At 50.1% G+C, this 22,209-nt stretch overlaps 1 protein-coding gene across 1 annotated transcript in view; it reads right to left on the bottom strand.

Annotated features, from left to right (window-relative positions):
- The window catches only part of CTDSPL2 (CTD small phosphatase like 2), a 50,277-nt gene extending 29,600 nt beyond the window's left edge, over positions 1-20,677 (bottom strand). The window contains exon 1 of the mRNA XM_040342199.1: positions 20,489-20,677. The gene's annotated coding sequence lies outside the window, so the exon portion shown is untranslated. The remainder of the gene's footprint in view (positions 1-20,488) is intronic.
- Positions 20,678-22,209: the final 1,532 nt, after the last annotated feature.

Here is a 22,209-nt window from a genome sequence, read left to right as displayed (position 1 = left end):
AAGGGAGCGAGCCGCAGCCCGACACCCCCCCCCCCCCCACCCATCCCTGATCACGCGGGTCCGCGGCACGGCGACGCTTCTATTGTGATTACCTGATCTAACCGTACCCAGAAAACACTCCATACCGGGGGAGGGGGGCTCTCCGTCGTCAGGAATATTTCTTAGCTACCATAGCAACGTGATTTGTCCATCCCCCGCCTCACACCGATTAGCAGCTCCTCGCTTCCAGGAACGGACGGACGGCGTACACGAGCGTTTACAAATCGCGCTGCCCCCCCCACCACAAATAAAACATCCAGAGAATGAAGAGTTCAATAGATGCGGCGGAATCGCCTTTATACCAAAGCCGCCAATGGGAAAGTCGCTGGACGTACACAAAGGATCGCGGGAAAGACGATCGATCGTCCGACGCACGCAGGGCGAGGGAATCAAATATTAACCACGACCAGGCCGAGCCCGGCGCCTTTGTTTACATGGAAAAATCTGATTTTTTTTGGGGATCGGAAATTTCTTAGAACCCCCAATGATTGTTGGACGAGAAGGCCTGGGTCACAGCCCCCCCGCACCTCTCAACCCCTTTACATTACACAGCCCCCCCCCCGCACCTCTCAACCCCTTTACATTACACAGCCCCCCCCCCGCACCTCTCAACCCCTTTACATTACACAGCCCCCCCCCGCACCTCTCAACCCCTTTACATTACACAGCCCCCCCGCACCTCACAACCCCTTTACATTACACAGCCCCCCCGCACCTCACAACCCCTTTACATTACACAGCCCCCCCCCCCGCACCTCTCAACCCCTTTACATTACACAGCCCCCCCCCCGCACCTCTCAACCCCTTTACATTACACAGCCCCCCCGCACCTCTCAACCCCTTTACATTACACAGCCCCCCCCCGCACCTCTCAACCCCTTTACATTACACAGCCCCCCCCCGCACCTCTCAACCCCTTTACATTACACAGCCCCCCCGCACCTCTCAACCCCTTTACATTACACAGCCCCCCCCCCCGCACCTCTCAACCCCTTTACATTACACAGCCCCCCCCGCACCTCTCAACCCCTTTACATTACACAGCCCCCCCCCCGCACCTCTCAACCCCTTTACATTACACAGCCCCCCCGCACCTCTCAACCCCTTTACATTACACAGCCCCCCCCCCCGCACCTCTCAACCCCTTTACATTACACAGCCCCCCCCCGCACCTCTCAACCCCTTTACATTACACAGCCCCCCCGCACCTCACAACCCCTTTACATTACACAGCCCCCCCGCACCTCACCTCTCAACCCCTTTACATTACACAGCCCCCCCCCCCGCACCTCTCAACCCCTTTACATTACACAGCCCCCCCGCACCTCTCAACTTCTTTACATTACACAGCCCCCCGCACCTCACAACCCCTTTACATTACACAGCCCCCCCGCACCTCACAACCCCTTTACATTACACACCCCCCCCCCCCGCACCTCTCAACCCCTTTACATTACACAGCCCCCCCCCCGCACCTCTCAACTTCTTTACATTACACAGCCCCCCCGCACCTCTCAACCCCTTTACATTACACAGCCCCCCGCACCTCTCAACCCCTTTACATTACACAGCCCCCCCCCGCACCTCTCAACCCCTTTACATTACACAGCCCCCACACCTCTCAATCCCTTTACATTATACAACCCCCCCCGCACCTCTCAACCCCTTTACATTACACAGCCCCCCCCCCCCCCCGCACCTCTTAATCCCTTTACATTATACAACCCCCCCCCCCGCACCTCTCAACCCCTTTACATTACACAGCCCCACCGCGCACCTCTCAACCCCTTTACATTACACAGCCCCCCCGCACATCTCAACCCCTTTACATTACACAGCCCCCCCGCACCTCTCAACTTCTTTACATTACACAGCCCCCCCCCCCCCCGCACCTCTCAACCCCTTTACATTACACAGCCCCCCGCACCTCTCGACCCCTTTACATTACACAGCCCCCCCCCCCGCACCCCTCAACCCCTTTACATTACACAGCCCCCCCCCGCACCTCTCAACCCCTTTACATTACACAGCCCTCCCCGCACCTCTCAACCCCTTTACATTACACAGCCCCCCCGCACCTCTCAACCCCTTTACATTACACAGCCCCCCCCGCACCTCTCAACCCCTTTACATTACACAGCCCCCCCGCACCTCTCAACCCCTTTACATTACACAGCCCCCCCCCGCACCTCTCAACCCCTTTACATTACACAGCCCCCCCCCGCACCTCTCAACCCCTTTACATTACACAGCCCCCCCCGCACCTCTCAACCCCTTTACATTACACAGCGCCCCCCCCACCTCCCCTTTACATTACACAGCCCCCCCCGCACCCCTCAACCCCTTTACATTACACAGCCCCCCCCGCACCTCTCAACCCCTTTACATTACACAGCGCCCCCCCCACCTCTAAACCCCTTTACATTACACAGCCCCCCCCGCACCCCTCAACCCCTTTACATTACACAGCGCCCCCCCCACCTCTCAACCCCTTTACATTACACAGCGCCCCCCCCACCTCTAAACCCCTTTACATTACACAGCCCCCCCCGCACCTCTCAACCCCTTTACATTACACAGCCCCCCCGCACCTCTCAACCCCGTTACAATACACAGCCCCCCCCGCACCTCTCAACCCCTTTACATTACACGGCCCCCCCGCACCTCTCGACCTTTACATTACACGGCCCCCCCCGCACCTCTCGACCTTTACATTACACAGCCCCCCCCCCCCGCACCTCTCGACCTTTACATTACACAGCCCCCCCCCCGCACCTCTCGACCTTTACATTACACAGCCCCCCCCCGCACCTCTCGACCTTTACATTACACAGCCCCCCCCCACCTCTCGACCCCTTTACATTACACAGCCCCCCCCGCACCTCTCAACCCCTTTACATTACACAGCCCCCCCGCACCTCTCGACCCCTTTACATTACACAGCCCCCCCGCACCTCTCGACCCCTTTACATTACACAGCCCCCCCCCCGCACCTCTTTACATTACACAACCCCCCACACCTCTCAAACCTGTTACATTACACAGCCCCCTGCACCTCTCGACCCCTTTACATTACACAGCCCCCCTACCTCTCAACCCCCTACCATTACACAGCCCCCTGCACCCCTCAACCGCTTTACATTACACACACCCCCCCTGTACCTCTCAACCCCTTTACATTACACAGCCCCCTGCACCTCTCAACCCCTTTACATTACACACACCCCCCCTGCACCTCTCAACCCCTTTACATTACACAGCCCCCCGCACCTCTCAACCTTTTTACATTACACAACCCCCCCACTCGCACCTCTCAACCCCCTTACATTACACAGCCCTGTCGGCACCTCTCAAACCCTTTACATAACACAGCCCCCCCCGGCACCTCTCGACCCCTTTACATTACACAGCCCCCCCCCACACCCCTCAACCCCTTTACATTACACAGCCCCCCCCCCCGCACCCCTCAACCCCTTTACATTACACAGCCCCCCCCACACCTCAATCCCTTTACATTACACAACCCCCCCCCCCGCACCTCTCAACCCCTTTACATTACACAGCCCCCCCCCCCCGCACCTCTCAACCCCTTTACATTACACAGCCCCCCCCCGCACCTCTCAACCCCTTTACATTACACAGCCCCCCCCCCGCACCTCTCAACCCCTTTACATTACACAGCCCCCCCCGCACCTCTCAACCCCTTTACATTACACAGCCCCCCCCCCCGCACCTCTCAACCCCTTTACATTACACAGCCCCCCCCCCTGCACCTCTCAACCCCTTTACATTACACAGCCCCCCCCCCCGCACCTCTCAACCCCTTTACATTACACAGCCCCCCCCCCCGCACCTCTCAACCCCTTTACATTACACAGCCCCCCCCGCACCTCAACCCCTTTACATTACACAGCCCCCCCCCGCACCTCTCAACCCCTTTACATTACACAGCCCCCCCACACCTCTCAACCCCTTTACATTACACAGTACCCCCCCCCCCCCCTCCCAGCTGTGTAAGCATGGAGGGACAATGCGCTTTACATTTTTTTTTTTTACTGTGTCCTTTTGGATAATTTTTTTTATATATATATATATATATATATATATATATATATATATATATATATATATATATATATATATATATATATATATATATATATATATATATATATATATATATATATATATATATATATATATATATATATATATATATATATATATATATTTATTATGTGTGTGTGTGTGTGTTTAGGAGATATTCCCGTCGCAATGTGCCGCTGACTGCAGCGACGCATGCGCAGTGGGGATCCTCGGCTAAAGGCCCGGCAGCCCCCGGACCTTGCCGGAAAGAAGTCTCACGCACGTGCGGGAGCGACGACATCGCCGCTCCAGCCAATCACAGCGCTGGAGCCGTGATACCCGGAAGACAAGCCGAGGCAAGATGACATCTCCCATGGTAAGTTCCCCACACCTCGTTCCAAGGTAAGTATTTCATAATGAGCTAGTATGCGTTGCATACTAGCTCATTATGGTTTTTGCTTTTCAGGTATAAAAAAAAACAGCAGCGGGTTTACTAACGCTTTAAGCGGTCCGCCATTCCACGAGCGTGCGCAATTTGTAAGTGGGACAGGTTTGGCATCCATTTACTCGGCATAACATAATTTTTCATGTTTTGCAAACAAAATTATATATATATATATATATACATATATACACACACACACACACACACGGGAACCTCGGATTACGAGCATAAACCTGTTCCTGGAGAATGCTTGTAATCCAAAGCACTCGCATATCAAAGCGAGTTTCCCCATAGAAGTCAATGGAAACTAAAATAATTTGTTCCGCATTAACTTCAATGGTATGCAATACCGTATGTGGCCTGAGGTGTGGGGGGGGGGGCGCCAGAGAGCCTCGGAAAGGCCCGCCCGGGACAGCTCGGCTGACCTTTAGAAACATCCCGGAACTGAGTATTTCCGAGTGGCTCCAGCGCCCCCGCACCTCAGGCCGAATGCGGTACTGCACACCCCATTGGCTGGAGTTCTGCTCGTTTTGAGAGACAACCTGAGTCAGAATTTTATTTTTTATAAGTTGCTAGTCTTTCAAAACGCTCGCTAACCGAGGCTTCACTGTACAGTGGAATCTTGGACTGCGAGCAACGCGGTTAACAAGCGTTTTGCAATACGAGCGCTGTATTTGGAAAAAAAATTCCTAATTCTGGTTGCGAGTGTCGTCTCTCAAAAAAAGGAGGATTCAGGCCAAAGCGGTGTGCAGTACCGCGTTTGGCCTGAAGTGGGGGCGCCTGAGCCGCACGGCGCCGATCGCAGCAATTCGGAAAAAGAAGGAAAGAGACGGAAATCAGGCGAGCTGTCCCAGGGCTTTTCCTCCCACTGACACCAATGATGGGACACTATTCCTCCCACTGACACCAATGATGGGACACTATTCCTCCCACTGATACCAATGATGGGACACTATTCCTCCCACTGACACCAATGATGGGACACTATTCCTCCCACTGACACCAACAATGGGACACTATTCCTCCCACTGACACCAACAATGGGACACTATTCCTCCCACTGACACCAACAATGGGACACTATTCCTCCCACTGACACCAACAATGGGACACTATTCCTCCCACTGATACCAATGATGGGACACTATTCCTCCCACTGATACCAACGATGGCACACTATTCCTCCCACTGATACCAATGATGGCACACTATTCCTCCCACTGACACCAATGATGGGACACTATTCCTCCCACTGACACCAATGATGGGACACTATTCCTCCCACTGACACCAATGATGGGACACTATTCCTCCCACTGATACCACTGATGGGACACTATTCCTCCCACTGACACCAATGATGGGGATACTATTCCTCCCACTGACACCAATGATGGGACACTATTCCTCCCACTGACACCAATGATGGGACACTATTCCTCCCACTGACACCAATGATGGGACACTATTCCTCCCACTGATACCAATGATGGGGATACTATTCCTCCCACTGACACCAATGATGGGACACTATTCCTCCCACTGACACCAATGATGGGGATACTATTCCTCCCACTGACACCAATGATGGGACACTATTCCTCCCACTGACACGTCCGGCCCCCCAAAGTCTGAAGGACAGTAAGCTGGCCCTTTGTGTAGAAAGTTTGGAGACCCCCCGTGCTCTAAGGCATCTGATAAATATATAAAATACATAATGATTGGAGGTTATAAGTAAACAAAATAAAAATACAGATAAAAATTTGTAAAAAATAAGTGCCAGAAAAAGCCCGGTCAGCAAGTGGTTAAGTTGGAAGCCGATTGGTCGCCATGCAGAGCCGCGCCACATTCTGCGCTCATCTGTTTTGGTAAACCCCCCCCCCCCCCCCCGATGCCAATCTCAGGTTCACAACATCTGGAGAGGAATCCAGCAGCTTGCGGCGCCTCGGCGGGAAGCGTTCTCATTATTTCTGGAATACATAACCAGAGGGGAAATTTCTGGAACGCGTCGTCTCCCGCCTTGGCCCCGCCCACTCTTCTCCACTTTATATACAATGGGATGTAAGTGAGCTCAGCGCTCACCCACACACACGGCACCGTATGGATTACCACATCGTACAAAGCGCCATTCACTGCAGACACTCCATGTACACTACAGAGGAAGCAGCGGGATCACTGCATGGAAATAAAATGTTCTGGTCCTTAGATGTGGCGGCTGCATTCGTTTTCTTTTCAGGCCCCCCCTCCACGTCCTTTGTTTTCACCTGGTGATCCTACAAATAACACACTTGCTGCTTTGTTTTTATGGTGGCAGCTAGCTTCTTTTTTTTTTATGGCCGATGACGAGTACCGATACTTTGCTGTGCGATTTGCATCAATACAGAAAAAAAGAATTGCCGCAAATCGCACGCGATGTAAACAGAAATGCGGTGCAATTCCTGTCCACATCGCATGCGATTCCCCACACCGTGTGCGTTTGTGTCGAGGGATGAAAGTGCCATCTAGTGTGCAAAAAAATAAATTAGAATTCACGGTACATATCTGGCCGCAGGCAAAATAAAATGCATAGGTGTCCAAAATCGCGCCTGACCAGAGGGGAGCAAATCGCGCCCGACCAGAGGGGAGCAAATCGCGCCCGACCAGAGGGGAGCAAATCGCGCCCGACCAGAGGGGAGCAAATCGCGCCCGACCAGAGGGGAGCAAATCGCGCCCGACCAGAGGGGAGCAAATCGCGCCCCGACCAGAGGGGAGCAAATCGCGCCCGACCAGAGGGGCGCAAATCGCGCCCGACCAGAGGGGAGCAAATCGCGCCCGACCAGAGGGGAGCAAATCGCGCCCGACCAGAGGGGAGCAAATCGCGCCCGACCAGAGGGGAGCAAATCGCGCCCGACCAGAGGGGAGCAAATCGCGCCCGACCAGAGGGGAGCAAATCACGCCGATTTGCCATCATCGGCAGACTGGGATACCTAGACCAGGGCTTTGACAAATTTGCTTGGAATCTAGGAGCCAGCTAAAAAAAGTTAGGAGCCAGGAAAGCGCCCCGTCCCGACGAGCTTGCGCGCAAACGTGAGCAGCGCCCGCATATGAAAACTGTGTTCAAACCCCACATGTGAGGTATCACCGCGATCGTTAGAGCGAGAGCAATAATTCTAGCACTAGTCCTCGCCTATGGAGATTTTAAAGGGTAAACGTTTGTCGCCATTCCACGAGCGGGCGCAATTTTGAAGCGCGACATGTTGGGTATCAATTTACTTGGCGTAACATTATCTTTCACAAGATAAAAAAAAGTGGGCTAACTTTACTGGCGTCTTATTTTTTAAATAATAAAAAAAAAAAGTGCGCTTGCAAGACCGCTGCTCAAATACGGTGTGACAGAAAGTATTGCAACGACCGCCATTTTATTCTCTAGGGTGTTAGAATAAAAAAATAAAAAATTTAAAAAACTAGAAAAGATACAATTTCTGGGGAAATTGTGTGACGTGTTCTTGCCTGCAGCAATTCTCCTGACTGGAGAAAGTGCCCCTGGAGTTGTAAATGTGACCCAACAGTGTGTCGATCCATTGCCCCCATCAAAAACTGCCCCATTCTATTTGCCCCATCAAAAACTGCCCCATTCTATTTGCCCCATCAAAAACTGGTTGCTATGGACTGGTTGCTATATAATCTCTCTAATGTTTGGGGGTTCTAATTAAGAGGGAAGGAGATGGCAGTGAAAACAGACAGGGGAAGCTCCATTAGCATTGCTGGTTGTCTTGTCATACCAAATGGCCACCACAAGATGGCACCAGATCACAGAAGGAAGCATAGGCCTGCAGAAGGTCAGAAAGCCGCGGCCTCAATTACCGGCCGGCACGATCGTGCGGCAGGGGGGCGCACGTAGACACCGGATACCCAAGCACTGGGTTGCTAATTCTAGTCGCAATGGCGACCCACGGCTGGGCACTTAAGAAGGACGTACCTGTACGTGCTTGTGCCCAGCTGTGCCATTCTGCCGGAGGCGGTCCTTAAGTGGATGTGGATCCTGCGATTTATACCCCCCCCCCCCCGCTATTCAAATACATCGTAACAGTTTATTTCCAAGGAAAGAAAAACAAAAAGTATCTCCTTATGTTGATGTATCCAAGTAACAATGAATCATCTGACCCCCCCCCCCCAAACACTGTCTAGACACACATTTAACCCTTTGATCACCCCTGATGTTAACCCCTTTCCCAGCCAGTGTCATTAGTACAGTGACAGTGCATATTTTTAGCACCGATCACTGCATTAGTATCACTGGTTGCCACAAAGTGTCAGTTAGTGTCAGATTGACCGTCGCCATCCATCTATAAGTTGCTGCCATTACTAGTAAATAATAATTCCATGAAAATATCCCATAGATTGTAGACGGTATAACTTTCACACAAACCAATCAATATATATATTCATTAGTGTCGCTGGTTCCCACAAAGTGTCAGACTGTCCGCCGCAATGTCGCAGTCCACCTAAAAGTCGCTGACCGCCCCCATTACTAGTAAAAAATAAAAATATCCAATAGTTTGTACATGCGATAACTTTTGGGCAAATATACACGTATTGGGATTTTACCAAAAACATGTAGTAGAATACATATTGGCCTAAATTTATAAAGAAATTCGATTTTTTACATTTTTGGGGGATGTTTTAAGTAAATTTTTTCAAAAAAAAAAAAAAAAATTTGTTTATAGCGCAAAAAATAAATAAATACTGTAGAGGTGATCAAATACCACCAAAATAAATCTCTATTTGTGGGGGGGGGGGGGGGAGAAATATCAATTCAATTTATGTACAGCATCGCACGACTGCTCAATTGTCAACTAAAGGCCTGGTCATGAAGGGGGGGTAAATCTTTTGGAGGTCAAGTGGTTAAAGCAGAGGACCGGCGTTTAAGAAATTAAAAATAAAAAGTCAGCAGCTACAAACACTGTAGCTGCTGACTTTTAATAAGGACACTTACCTGTCCAGGGCGCCCGCAATGTCGGAAGCAGAGCAATCATTCGGGGTCTCGGCTGCCGCGCCGCCATCCTCGGCGAAGGAATCCGGAAGTGAAACATTGCGGCTTCACTTCCCAGTTCCCTACTGTGCACACGCGAGTCGTGCAGCGCTATGTGAATAGGCGGATGTCTCCTGGGACACACACAAGGTCCCAGAAGACAGCGCTCCCCATTTCCAAGGAGGCAGCGCGAGGAGAAGAAAGAAAGAAGACCACCGCGGACGAGGAAGTGGCAGATTAGGGCAATCTGCCTAGCAACAGCCATTTCTGGAAAATATATATAATATATATTGTATTTTTTTTTTGGACCTCCCCTTTAAGGAGACGCAGACAACCTGGTCTCATCCTGGCCGGGTAAACCCGGGGGACCAACGCTTTGTCTAAGGAGGGTCCAGCCAGGCAGCAGAGCAAGTGTAGACAATCATCTCAGTCGGCGGGCACAACAACAAAAGGAGTTCTCACAAGCTGGGCATCTCGGATGGCACGACACTGAAAGGCTCAGATAACAGGACATGCCGGGACGGTTCCATTACAACAGGAGAGCCGCCGTTTTACCTAAGTGGGCACCAAATGATGCCGACCTTCAGTGCCCATAAACCTGCAATAGTATATGAGAGAGACCAACACAAAGTGTCACAGAATTGTGAAGTGGAAGGAAAATGATAAATGGTTTTCAATTTTTTTTTTACAAATAAATATATTAAAAGTATGTGTGTGGGGGGGGGACATTTGTATTCGGCCCCCTTTACTCTGATACCCCCCAACTAAAATCTAGAGGAACAAATTGTCTTCAGAAGTCACCAAATTAGTAAATAGAGTCCACCTGTGTGTCATTTAATCTCAGTATAAATACAGCTGTACTGTGAAGCCCTCAGAGGTTTGTTAGAGAACCTTAGTGAACAAACAGCATCATGAAGGCCGAGGAACACACCAGACAGGTCAGGGATAAAGTTGTGGAGAAGTATAAAGCAGGGTTAGGTTATAATAAAAAATCTCCCAAGCTTTGAAGATCTCACGGAGCTTCTGTTCAATCCGTCATCGGAAAATGGAAAGAGTACGGCACAACTGCAAACCTACCAAGACATGGGCCGTCCACCTAAACTGACCGGGCCGGGCAAGGAGAGCATTCATCAGAGAAGCAGCCGAGAGGCCCATGGTAACTCTGGAGGAGCTGCAGAGATCCACAGATCAGGGGGGAGAATCTGTCCACAGGACAACTATTAGTGGTCTCTCCACAAATCTGCCCTTTATGGAAGAGTGACAAGAAGAAAGACATTGGAGAAAGAAAGACGTAAGAAGTCCTGTTTGCAGTTTGTGAGAAGCCACGTGGGGGAGGGGACACAGGCAACATGTGGAAGAAGGTGCTCTGGTCACATGACACCAAAATTCTACTTTTTTGGCCGCTATGTGTGGGAAAAACTAACACTGCACATCACCCTGAACACACCATCCCCACCGTGAAACATGGTGATGGCAGAATCATGTGGTGGGGACGCTTTTCTTCAGCAGGGACAGGGAAGCTGGTCAGAGTTGATGGGAAGATGGATGGAGACAAATACAGGACAATCTTAGAAGAAAACCTGTTAAGAGTGCAAGACTTGAGACCGGGGGGAGGTTCACCTTCCAGCAGGATAACGACCCTAAAGTACAGCCAGAGCTACAATGGAATGGTTTAGATCAAAGCCTATTCATGTGTTAGAATGGCCCAGTCACAGTCCAGACCTAAATCCCATTGAGAATCTGTGGCAAGACTTGAAAATTGCTGATCACAGACGCTCTCCATCCAATCTGACAGAGCTTGAGATATTTTACAGAGAAGAAGAATGGGCAAAAAATGTGCAAAGACTTGTAGAGAAAGGGGGTTCTACAAAGTATTGACTCCGGGGGGCGCCATACAAATGCCCCTCCCCCCACACTTTTCACAGATTTATTTGTATCATTTTCCTTCCACTTCACAATTATGTGACACTTTGTGTCTCTCACATAAAATCCCAATAAAATACATTTACGTTGTTGGATGCAACATGAGAAAATTTGGGGAATTTCAAGGGGTATGAAAACTTTTTCAAGGCACGATCTATGATTTAAATGTTGAGTACCGGGGGTTGTAGTTGAATGCCAAAACCCCGGTATTTTCTTTTCCCTTAGGCGTCCGGCTTTCCGATAAAAGGGATTCGAGCTGCGGATTTGCCGGGGGGGAATTACTTTTAGAAGTGACGGGAGAGGTGCCCCCCACCCGTGCCAACGTTACCGATCACTGAACCATCCGGCGTTGGCAGGGTGTTCCTATAGAGATAGGCGATGGCAACCGCTCATCTTTTTGCCCTTGGAGGAGATCTTCCCATAAAGAGGACCTGTCACGCTGTGTTGTGATCACAGGGGAGGTTTACATTCCTTGCAACAGCAATAAAAGTCATCACTTTTTTTAAAGGGACAGTATAAAAAAAAAATGAACATTTTTATCTTTTTTAAGCGCCCCCCATTCCTCGCGCACACTCGCATATGTACCGATACTTTTTTTCAAGTACTCGCCGATACCGAATACCGATACTTTTTTTTAATATCATGTGACAGTTTTCAAATTTAAGAATGTCTCTTACATTGGTGCTCAGTGGGCACAGGGTATGGTGCACATCAGGGTACTGGGCACAGCAGGGCACATCAGGGTGCTGGGCACATCAGGGTACTTGGGCACGGCAGGTCACATCAGGGTACTGGGCACATCAGGGTACTGGGCACATCAGGGCACAGGGTACTGGGCACATCAAGCTACTAGGCAGGGCACAGGGTACATCAGGGTACTAGGCATGGCAGGGCACAGGGTACTGGGCACATCAGGGTACTAGGCATGGCAGGGCACAGGGTACTGGGCACATCAGGGTACTAGGCATGGCAGGGCACAGGGTACTGGGCACATCAGGGTACTAGGCATGGCAGGGCACAGGGTACTGGGCACATCAGGGTACTAGGCATGGCAGGGCACAGGACACATCAGGGTACTAGGCATGGCAGGGCACAGGGTACTGGGCACATCAGGGTACTAGGCATGGCAGGGCACAGGGTACTGGGCACATCAGGGTACTAGGCATGGCAGGGCACAGGACACATCAGGGTTCTGGGCACAGGGTATGGGGCACATCAGGGTGCTGGGCACATCAGGGTACTTGGGCACGGCAGGTCACAGGACACATCAGGGTACTAGGCACAGGGTATGGGGCACATCAGGGTACTGGGCACAGCAGGGCACAGGGTACTGGGCACATCAGGCTACTAGGCATGGCAGAGCACAGGGTACTGGGCAGGGCACAGGGTACTGGGCACAGCAGGGAACACATTCCTTTCAGTTTCCTTTAATGCAGAGTAGCGCAGGAAGTGGCTCACATTTGTAATAAGTTCTTGCTGTCCTCTATCATGTTGCGCTATTCCCCGGAGGCCCCTCCTCTCCTCCATCTCAGATGATGTCACGAGCATACGAGAGGAGGGGCCACCGGGAACAGCGCGACATGCGAGAAGACAGAACTTATTACAGCCGCTTGTTACCCGCTCTGCTCTCCGCCCCCTCCCACTCTCCGCCCCGCCGCTCTCTTGTCAAAAGACAAGTATCGGACAGGGCATCGGCAGCATTTGCGCGAGTACAAGTACTCGCGCAAATGCTCGGTATCGGGACAACCCTACCCCAATCCCTCCATAAAGAGTACCCGTCGCCATCTATTAGGCCTCATGCACACTGGACGGTAAAAATAACGTGATAAAAACCGCCAGTAGCTTTGCAGCGAGCTTTTCAATGTTTAGCAAATTTCTGCGTTTTTTTTTCTTTTCAAAAACGTCAAAAAACACACTGGTAAGACGCGTTTTTGAGCATCCATCAGCATTTTTTATACCGCTGAAAAACTCCTCTCAGAACCCACTAGTTTTGGAGTTTTTTTTAAAAAGCCAGAAAAACGCACCAGACAAAAACTGCCGATAACAGCCTGCGTGTGCGCGTGGACACATAGGATAACATGATGGGGAGTTTATTGATTGTAAAAAAAAAAATGGCCACTGTAAAAACGGCCAAAAAAACGGCCAGTGTGCATGAGGCCTTACTTTCACATGGGATGCCATTGGCTTGCGCTGCTGTCAATCACATTCAATGACGCGGCTTTGGCCGCTGGCTGTGTCACGGGAGCGCGCCCGCAAGCTATCCTCCTCAGGAGAGAGCTTCCCAAGAAGGGGGGTTAGCTCTTGCAGGGAGGAGCCGAGACAGCCGTTCGAGGGACCCCAGAAGAGGAGGATCGGGGCCACTCTGTGCAAATCGAACTGCACAGTGGAGGTAAGTATGACACGTTTGTTATTAAAAAAATAAAATTAAACCTTACAACCCTTTAAGGCGACACTAAAGGTTCACTTTTTTTTTTTTAAATAACAAACATGTCCTACTTACCTCTACTGTGCAGTTGGTTTTGCACACAGTGGCCCCGATCCTCCTCTTCTGGGGTCCCACGGCGGCTCTCTTGACTCCTCCCCGCAATAGATAACCCCCTCTGGGAAGCTCTCTCCCGACGGGGTTACCTTGCGGGCGCGCTCCCATATCAAACACCATCGGCGTCTATAGACGTGAGTGTAGGACTCTGATTCGCCCCCTGCTTCATTGGATTCGATTGACAGCAGTGGGAGCCAATGGCTGCTCTGCGATCAATCTATCCAATGAAGAGCCGAGAAGCAGTGGAGAGAGCGACGTGGGATCGCGCCCACTGAAATTCAGGGCTCAGGTAAGTAAAACCGGGGGGGGGGGGGGGGGGTGGACACTGCAAGGTGTTTTTTCACCTTGATGCATTAAGGTGAAAAAAACCCACGAAGGTTTACAACCCCTTTAAATGGGAAGAGAATACGGAGTTAACTGAAGCTGATTAGAGTAAATTAAGGGTTAATAAGGGGCTGAACCGAGGAACATTGTTCAGTTCTTTAATCTGCAGATGAAGAAACAGAAAGATACAAAAAGAAACAAGGGGCTGGATTCATGTAGAATTGCGTTATTTTTACGGAGGCGCAGGGCAAAGTTTTTGCCCTGCGCCCCCGCAATTTTTTTGCGCTGCCCTCGATTCACGGAGCTGAAGCTCCGTAAATTGCGCGGGCGCGCCGGCAAAATGCCCGGCGCAAGCGCGCGCAATTTAAATGATCCCGTAGGGGGCGGGAATCATTTAAATTAGGCGCGTTCCCGCGCCGATCGTAGAGCGCATGCTCCGTCGGGAAACTTTCCCGACATGCATTGCGGCAAATGACGTCGCAAGGACGTCATTTGCTTCAAAGTGAACGGCGTCCAGCGCCATTCACGATTCACTTACGCAAACTACGTAAAATTCTAATTTCGCGGGAACGACGGGTATACGTAACATTGGCTGCCCCTGCTAATAGCAGGGGCAGCCTTACGCAAAAAACGCCGTACGGAAACGACGTAAATTGCGTACGCAGGGCTCGTGCAACGTTGTGAATCGGTGTTAGTATGCAATTTGCATACTATACGCTGAGCACAACGGGAGCGCCACCTAGCGGCCATCGCAAGAATGCAGCCTAAGATATGTGGGCATAAGAGCCTTATGCCGCGCAGATCTTAGGCTGTAGTCGGCGTAACGAGGTTCCTGAATCAGGAGCATTCGTTCACGCCGGGGCAAGTAAGCAATTGCGCCGTGTAACCTATGGTTACACAGGCGCAATTGCTTCTTGAATCCAGGCCAAGGTTTCTTTTTATTTTAGTGTTTCAGCAGCTGAGCAATGTTGTTATTAAACATTGTTGGGCTGCTTTTTTTTACTTCAGCTGTCAACAGGGGAGACCCGCTGACAGCCGGAAAGTACGGGTTTCAGGTATCGGTGCATTTGCATGAGTACCGATACTTGTGCAAATACTCTATACTTATACTAGTATCGGTGAAACCCTACTTAAAGGGGTTGTAAAGGATTTTATGCATTAAGGTGAAAAAACTTCCGACTATACCGCCCCCCGTTATACTTACCCGACCCCTCGAAAATGCCGCGCTCGGCCCCGACATCCTCTTCGCCGCTCAGCCTGGCCGTTGATTGGCTAGAGCGGATGGATCGAAAGCAGCGCAGCCATGGGCTGGCGCCGCTGTCAATCACATTCAATGACGCAGCGCGCCGAGTGATACAGCGAGCGGCTATGGCCACTCGCTGTATCACGGGAGCGCGCCCGCAAGGACTCCACACAATGCGAGGGAGCTCGCATGAATGTGTGGAGTTCTTGCAGGCAGGACCAGAGACAGCCGCCGAGGGACCCCAGAAAAGGAGGATCGGGGCCACTTTGTGCAAAACTAACTGCACAGTGGAGGTAAGTATGACATGTTTCTTATTTAACCACTTAAGGATCGCCTCCTGCACATACACGTCGGCAGAATGGCACTGCTGGGCACAGGCAGGTACATGTACGTCGCCTTTAAGAGCCCAGCCGTGGGTCGCGCACGCGACCCGGTCCGAAGCTCCTAGACAGCGGCCGCGGGACACGATCGCCGCAGGTGTCCCGCGATCGGTCCCCGGAGCTGAAGAACGGGGAGAGGTGAGTGTAAACACAGCGTCCCCGTTCTTCACTGTGGCGCTGTCATTGATCGTCTGTTCCCTGATATAGGGAAAGACGATCACCGACGTCACACGTCCAGCCCCGCCCCCCCTACAGTTAGAAACACATATGAGGTCACACATAACCACTAGGGGGCGCGGTAAGGGGTTAACTCCCAAACTGCAATTGTCATTTTCACAGTGATCAGTGCATTTTTATAGCACTTTTTGCTGTGAAAATGACAATGGTCCCAAAAATGTGTCAAAATTGTCCGATGTGTCCATCTTTACTGTGAGCAGTCCTGTAAACGATAACGGTGGCCTTCGCAGGGGATTCGCCGCAAGATCACAGTTATCGGTGGCGAGAGAGGGGCCCCCCCTCCCGCCGCTCACCTGAGACGTCGGTAGCGGCGGAGGCGATCGGGTCCTGACCCCTGCTTTTTTTTTTTTCAGTGAAAAAATAATAATAAAATAAATAAAAATAAATAAGAAAACAAAAAAATATTTTTTTAAAGCGCCCCGTCCCGAACGCATACGTGAGCAGCGCCCGCATATGTAAACGGTGTTCAAACCACACATGTGAGGTATCGCCGCGATCGTTGGAGCGAGAGCAATAATTCTAGCCCTAGACCTCCTCTGTAACTCAAAACATGCAACCTGTAGATTTTTTTTTACACGTCGCCTATGGAGATTCTTAAGGGTAAAAGTTTGACGCCATTCCACGAGCGGGCGCAATTTTGAAGCGTGACATGTTGGGTAACATTTTACTCGGCGTAACATTATCTTTCACAATATATAAAAAAAATTGGGTTAACTTTACTGTTGTCTTATTTTTTTAATTAAAAAAAGTAATTTTTTTCCAAAAAAAAAGTGCGCTTGCAAGACCGCTGCGCAAATACGGCGTGACAGAAAGTATTGCAACGACCGCCATTTTATTCTCTAGGGTGTAAGAAAAATAAATATATAATGTTTGGGGGTTTTAAGTAAAAGTTTTAGTCTTGTAAACGCCAAATCTGAAAAACACCCAAGGTCCTTAAGTGGTTAAGAGACGACAATGATGGAAATGACTAGAAAAGCACTCGCCGGCATGCCGTTTAGGTCATAAAAACGCGGATGTAAAGATGCGCAGTATACAAATCGCACGTTAGAAGTGCGACTCCAAATCATCATCATCCCTGAGAGAGAGAGAGAGAGAGGGCGGAGCAAGACCGATACTCCTCCCCCCTCACTTCCTGCTGGGGGACTTGTAGCTCCAGGATGCCTATAGTGACCACAGCATGTCCCCGCCCACTTCCAGGTGATGTCATGCTGTGCAATGTTTACCAACAAACTATGGAGGGGAGGCGTACAATTCCCAGATACAATGGGGGGGGGGGCAATTCCACTTTGCACTACAAGGGCACTTAGGAAGGGCAGTCGCTGTAGATCCGAGGGGGGCACGCAAGTTTAAAAAAAAAAGAAAAAAAACAGCCTTTTTGCTTGCACGTGATTGGATGAAAATCAGCAGCTTCCCCCCAAGCCAATACACAGAATACAATCCTCAGTGTACAGCGTGCATCCATCAATGACCTTCTAATACACCCGATCCACCTACCCTGACCACGCTGAGACTTGTAGTGCCCCCCGGCCAGAAAACAGAATACAATGTATCCGTACAATCATCACCTGTACTTAGCAAGGACAGTTCCACCCAGGAGGGGATGCTGGGAGTTGTAGTGCTCCAACCGGTTAAGAGAAAAACAACGAGAAGTCAGTGTGAAGCTGTACACAGAATGTGGTCATCCGCACTCCAGCCAGGGCCATGCTGAGACTTGTAGTGCCCCCCAAACAGCACACAGAGTACAATGTATGTGATCCTCAACGTGTATCCAAACAATGACCTTCCAATACACCAGACCCCCCCTCCTCTCCAGTGAGAACCATGCTGAGACTTGTAGTGCCCCCCCAACCAGTACACAGACCCGACCCCCCTACTCTCCAGTGAGAACCATGCTGAGACTTGTAGTGCCCCCCAAGCAGTACACAGACCCGACCCCCCCCTACTCTCCGGTGAGAACCATGCTGTGACTTGTAGTGCCCCCCCCAAGCAGTACACAGAATGTACCTGTACCAACAAGAGCAGATCCATCCTAGAGGGGATGCTGAGACTTGTAGTGCCCCCCCAACCAGTACACAGAATACAATGTATGTGATCCTCAACATGTATCCAAACAATGACCTTCCAATACACCCGACCCCCCCCTACTCTCCAGTGAGAACCATGCTGAGACTTGTAGTGCCCAGAATACAATGTATGTGATGAGATGTCGGTGTATACAATGTATCCGCACAATCATCACCTGTACCAACAAGAGCAGATCCATCCTAGAGGGGATGCTGAGACTTGTAGTGCCCCCCCTCCAACAGGACAATTACCTTCCTTCTCCTGCACCCCCCCCCCCTGTATTCCAGTAAGGACGGGGTGACCCTAGAAGGCCACGCTGAGCCTTGTAGTGACCCAACCAGTACACAGAACACAATGTATGCGTACAATCATCACCCAGCAAGAGCAGCTCCATCCTGGAGGGGATGCTGAGAATTGTAGTCCCCCCCTCCCCCCAGTGAGAACCATGCTGAGACTTGTAGTGCCCCCCCAACCAGTACACAGAATACAATGTATGTGATGAGATGTCAGTGTATACAATGTATCCGTACAATCATCACCTGTACCAACAAGAGCAGATCCATCCTAGAGGGGATGCTGAGACTTGTGGTGCCCCCCTCCCCCAGGGCAATTACCTTCCTTCTCCTGCACCCCCCCCCCTGTATTCCCGGAAGGACGGGGTGACCCTAGAAGGCCATGCTGAGCCTTGTAGTGACCCAACCAGTAAACAGAACACAATGTATCCGTACAATCATCACCCAGAATTGTAGTCCCCCCCCCCCCCAGTGAGAGATCAGCTCCCATTGGAGTAAGTAGGGGGAGGGATCAATGATGGGACTTGTAGTATCAATGAGGTATGTGAAGGAGGGGGTGTGAGGGGGTCACCTGTTTACCTGGGGGGATGCTGGGAGTTGTAGCCCCCCCCCCAGTGATCACCTCCCATTGGAGTAAGTAGGGGTGAATGATGGGACTTGTAGTCCCCCCCAAATCAATGTTTTATGTGAAAGGGGGAGGGGTCACCCAATGTTTGCCTGGGAGGGGGGTGCTGAGACTTGTAGTCCCCCCCCCAGTGAGTGATCCACCTCCCATTGGAGTAAGTAGGGGGAAGGATCAATGATGGGACTTGTAGTATCAATGAGGTATGTGAGGGAGGGGGTGTGAGGGGTCACCTGATGTTTACCTGGGGGGGGGGATGCTGGGAGTTGTAGCCCCCCCCCCCCCAGTGATCTCCTCCCATTGGAGTAAGTGGAGGGGGGGGATCAATGATGGGACTTGTAGTCCCCCCAAATCAACGTGTTCTGTGAGGCGGAGGGGTCACCTAGTGTTTACCTGGGAGGGGGATGCTGGGACTTGTAGTCCCCCCCCCAGTGATCATCTCCCATTGGCGTAAGTAGGTGGGGGGGTCAGTGATGGGACTTGTAGTCCCCCCAAAATCAATGAGGTATGTGGGAGAGGGTGTGAGGGGTCACCTGATGTTTACCTGGGGGGATGCTGGGAGTTGTAGCCCCCCTCCCATTGGAGTAAGTGGAGGGGGGGATCAATGATGGGACTTGTAGTCCCCCTCAGTTAGTGATCACCTCCCATTAACATAAGTAGGGGTGAATGATGGGGCTTGTAGTCCCCCAAATCAATGTGTTCTGTGAGGCGGAGGGGTCACCTAATGTTTACCTGGGAGGGGGATGCCCCCCAGTGATCACCTGCCATTGAAGTAGGTGGGGGGGGTCAATGATGGGACTTGTAGTCCCCCCAAAATCAATGTGTTATGTGAGGGGTCACCTGTTTACCTGGGAGGGGATGCTGGGACTTGTAGTCCCTCCCAGTGATCACCTCCCATTGAAGTGAGGGGGGGGTCAATGATGGGACTTGTAGTCCTCCAATCACTGTGTTCTGTGAGGGGGGAGGGGCCACCTGATGTGTATCTGGGACATGTAGTTCTCCCCCATCGGTGTTATAAGAGGGGGAGGGGATGGGTCAGCCCCCCATTGTCCTGTACCCCCTCTTCTCTGCCCTCCCCCCTTCTCCTGTACCCCCCATTCCCCTCCCCCCTCTAAGTTCTGTGAGGTGGGGGGGAGGGGATTGTTGATCTCCGGGTATATTCCGGTGTAGATCCCCCCCTCCCGGGCCCGGTGCCCCCCGTTCTTCTCCCTCCCCCCCGGAGGCCTCTCCCTCCTCCTCGGTGTGGATTTTTTTTTTTCCCTCCTCGGGGACGGATCGTTACCTGCGGTATCCCGGCGATGTCCCGGGTGGGTGTCGGAGGGCCGGCGATGCCTGGCCGAGCTCCTCTCCGTCCTCCCGGGGTCGGTGTCCTCCGTCTCTCCGGCCCGAAGCTGCTAAATCCCGACCGCCATTTCCCGCCGACCGACACAGCGCAGGACCCGGATACAGCGCAATGCGCAGGCGCGGCAAACACACACACCAACACACACACACACACAGGGGGAGGAGGGAGGAGGAGGGGGCGGGACCAAGAGGAGGGGGCGGGGGCGGGACCAAGAGGAGAGGAGAACGGGGGGGGGGGGAGAGAGCAGGAGTGGGCGGGGCTCTGCACTCAGCACTGCCGAGCGCCATCCTTCCCCGATCATCAACATCAGCCCGAGACTCTATCCCTTCATAGAAATATATACATAGAAAAAATACAAACACAAAAAACATTGGTTTGACAGTGAAAGGGTTAAATTTAAAAAAATATATATGGTTTTGCAACAAAACAGTAACAAAAAAAGATTTAGAAGTGAAATGGTTAAAAATGAAAAAAATAATTATTTTGCAGCAAAAACATTTAAAAAAAAAAAACACAAAAAAAATCTTGGCAATGAAAGGGTTAAATTAAAATACACACACACACACACACACACACACACACACACACACACACACACTATATATATATGGTTCTGCATGGAAAACATTAAAAAACAAACACAAAAAACCCCAAAACAATGGTTTGGCAGTGAAAGGGTTAAAAAAGGAAAACAAAATTATGGTTTTGCAAGAAAACATTAACAAAAAAAAAAAAAAAGATTTAGAAGTGAAATGGTTAAAAAAACAAAAGATTTTGCAGCAAAAACATAAAAAAAAAACACAAAAAAATTGCTTGGCAATAAAAGGGCTTTGCATGGAAAACATCAAAAAACAAACACAAAAAAACAATGGGTTGGCAATGAAAGGGTTAAAAAAAATGGAAACAAAATTATGGTTGCAAACATAAAAAAAAAAAAAAAGATTTGGCATTGAAATGGGTAAAACAATTAAAAATATGGTTTTGCAGCAAAAACATAAAAAAAAAAAAACAAAAAAACAAACAAACCCAAAAATATTATTTAGCAGGGAAACGGAAACATAAAAAAAAAACCTGGCTTGGCAGTGAAAGGGTTAAATAAAACAAAAATGAAAAAGAAATATGGTTTTGAAGCAAAAACATTAAAAAAAAGAAACACACAAAAAAAAAAAATCAATGGTTTGGCAGTGAAAACATTAAAAAAAAAAAACAAACGATGGGTTGGCAGTGAAAGGGTTCGAAAAATGAAAACAAAATTATGGTTTTTGCAACTAAACATAAAAAAAAAAAAAAAATTATGTTTTTTCAACAGAACATGAAAAAACAAGCACCCAAAAAAAGGTTTGGCAGTGAAAGGGTTAAAAAAATCAACATATACACATATATATATATATATATATATATATAGTTTTGCAGCGAAAACATTAAAAAAACAAACACAAAAAAATAGACTTGGCAGTGAAAGGGTTAAGAAATTAAAACAAATATGTTTTTTTGCCACGAAACATAAAAACAAAAACTTGCTTGGCAGTGAAAGGGTTAAATTAAAAAAGGAAAAAAATATGTTTTTTGCAACGAAACATTAAAAAACAAACACACACACACACAAAAAAAGGTTTAGAAGTGATGAAATGGTTAAAAAAATGCAGCGAAAACTTTAA

The sequence above is a fragment of the Rana temporaria genome, chromosome 3, assembly GCF_905171775.1.
Source record: "Rana temporaria chromosome 3, aRanTem1.1, whole genome shotgun sequence".
Taxonomy (NCBI): domain Eukaryota; kingdom Metazoa; phylum Chordata; class Amphibia; order Anura; family Ranidae; genus Rana; species Rana temporaria.
This window is presented reverse-complemented; position numbering and strand designations above follow the sequence as displayed.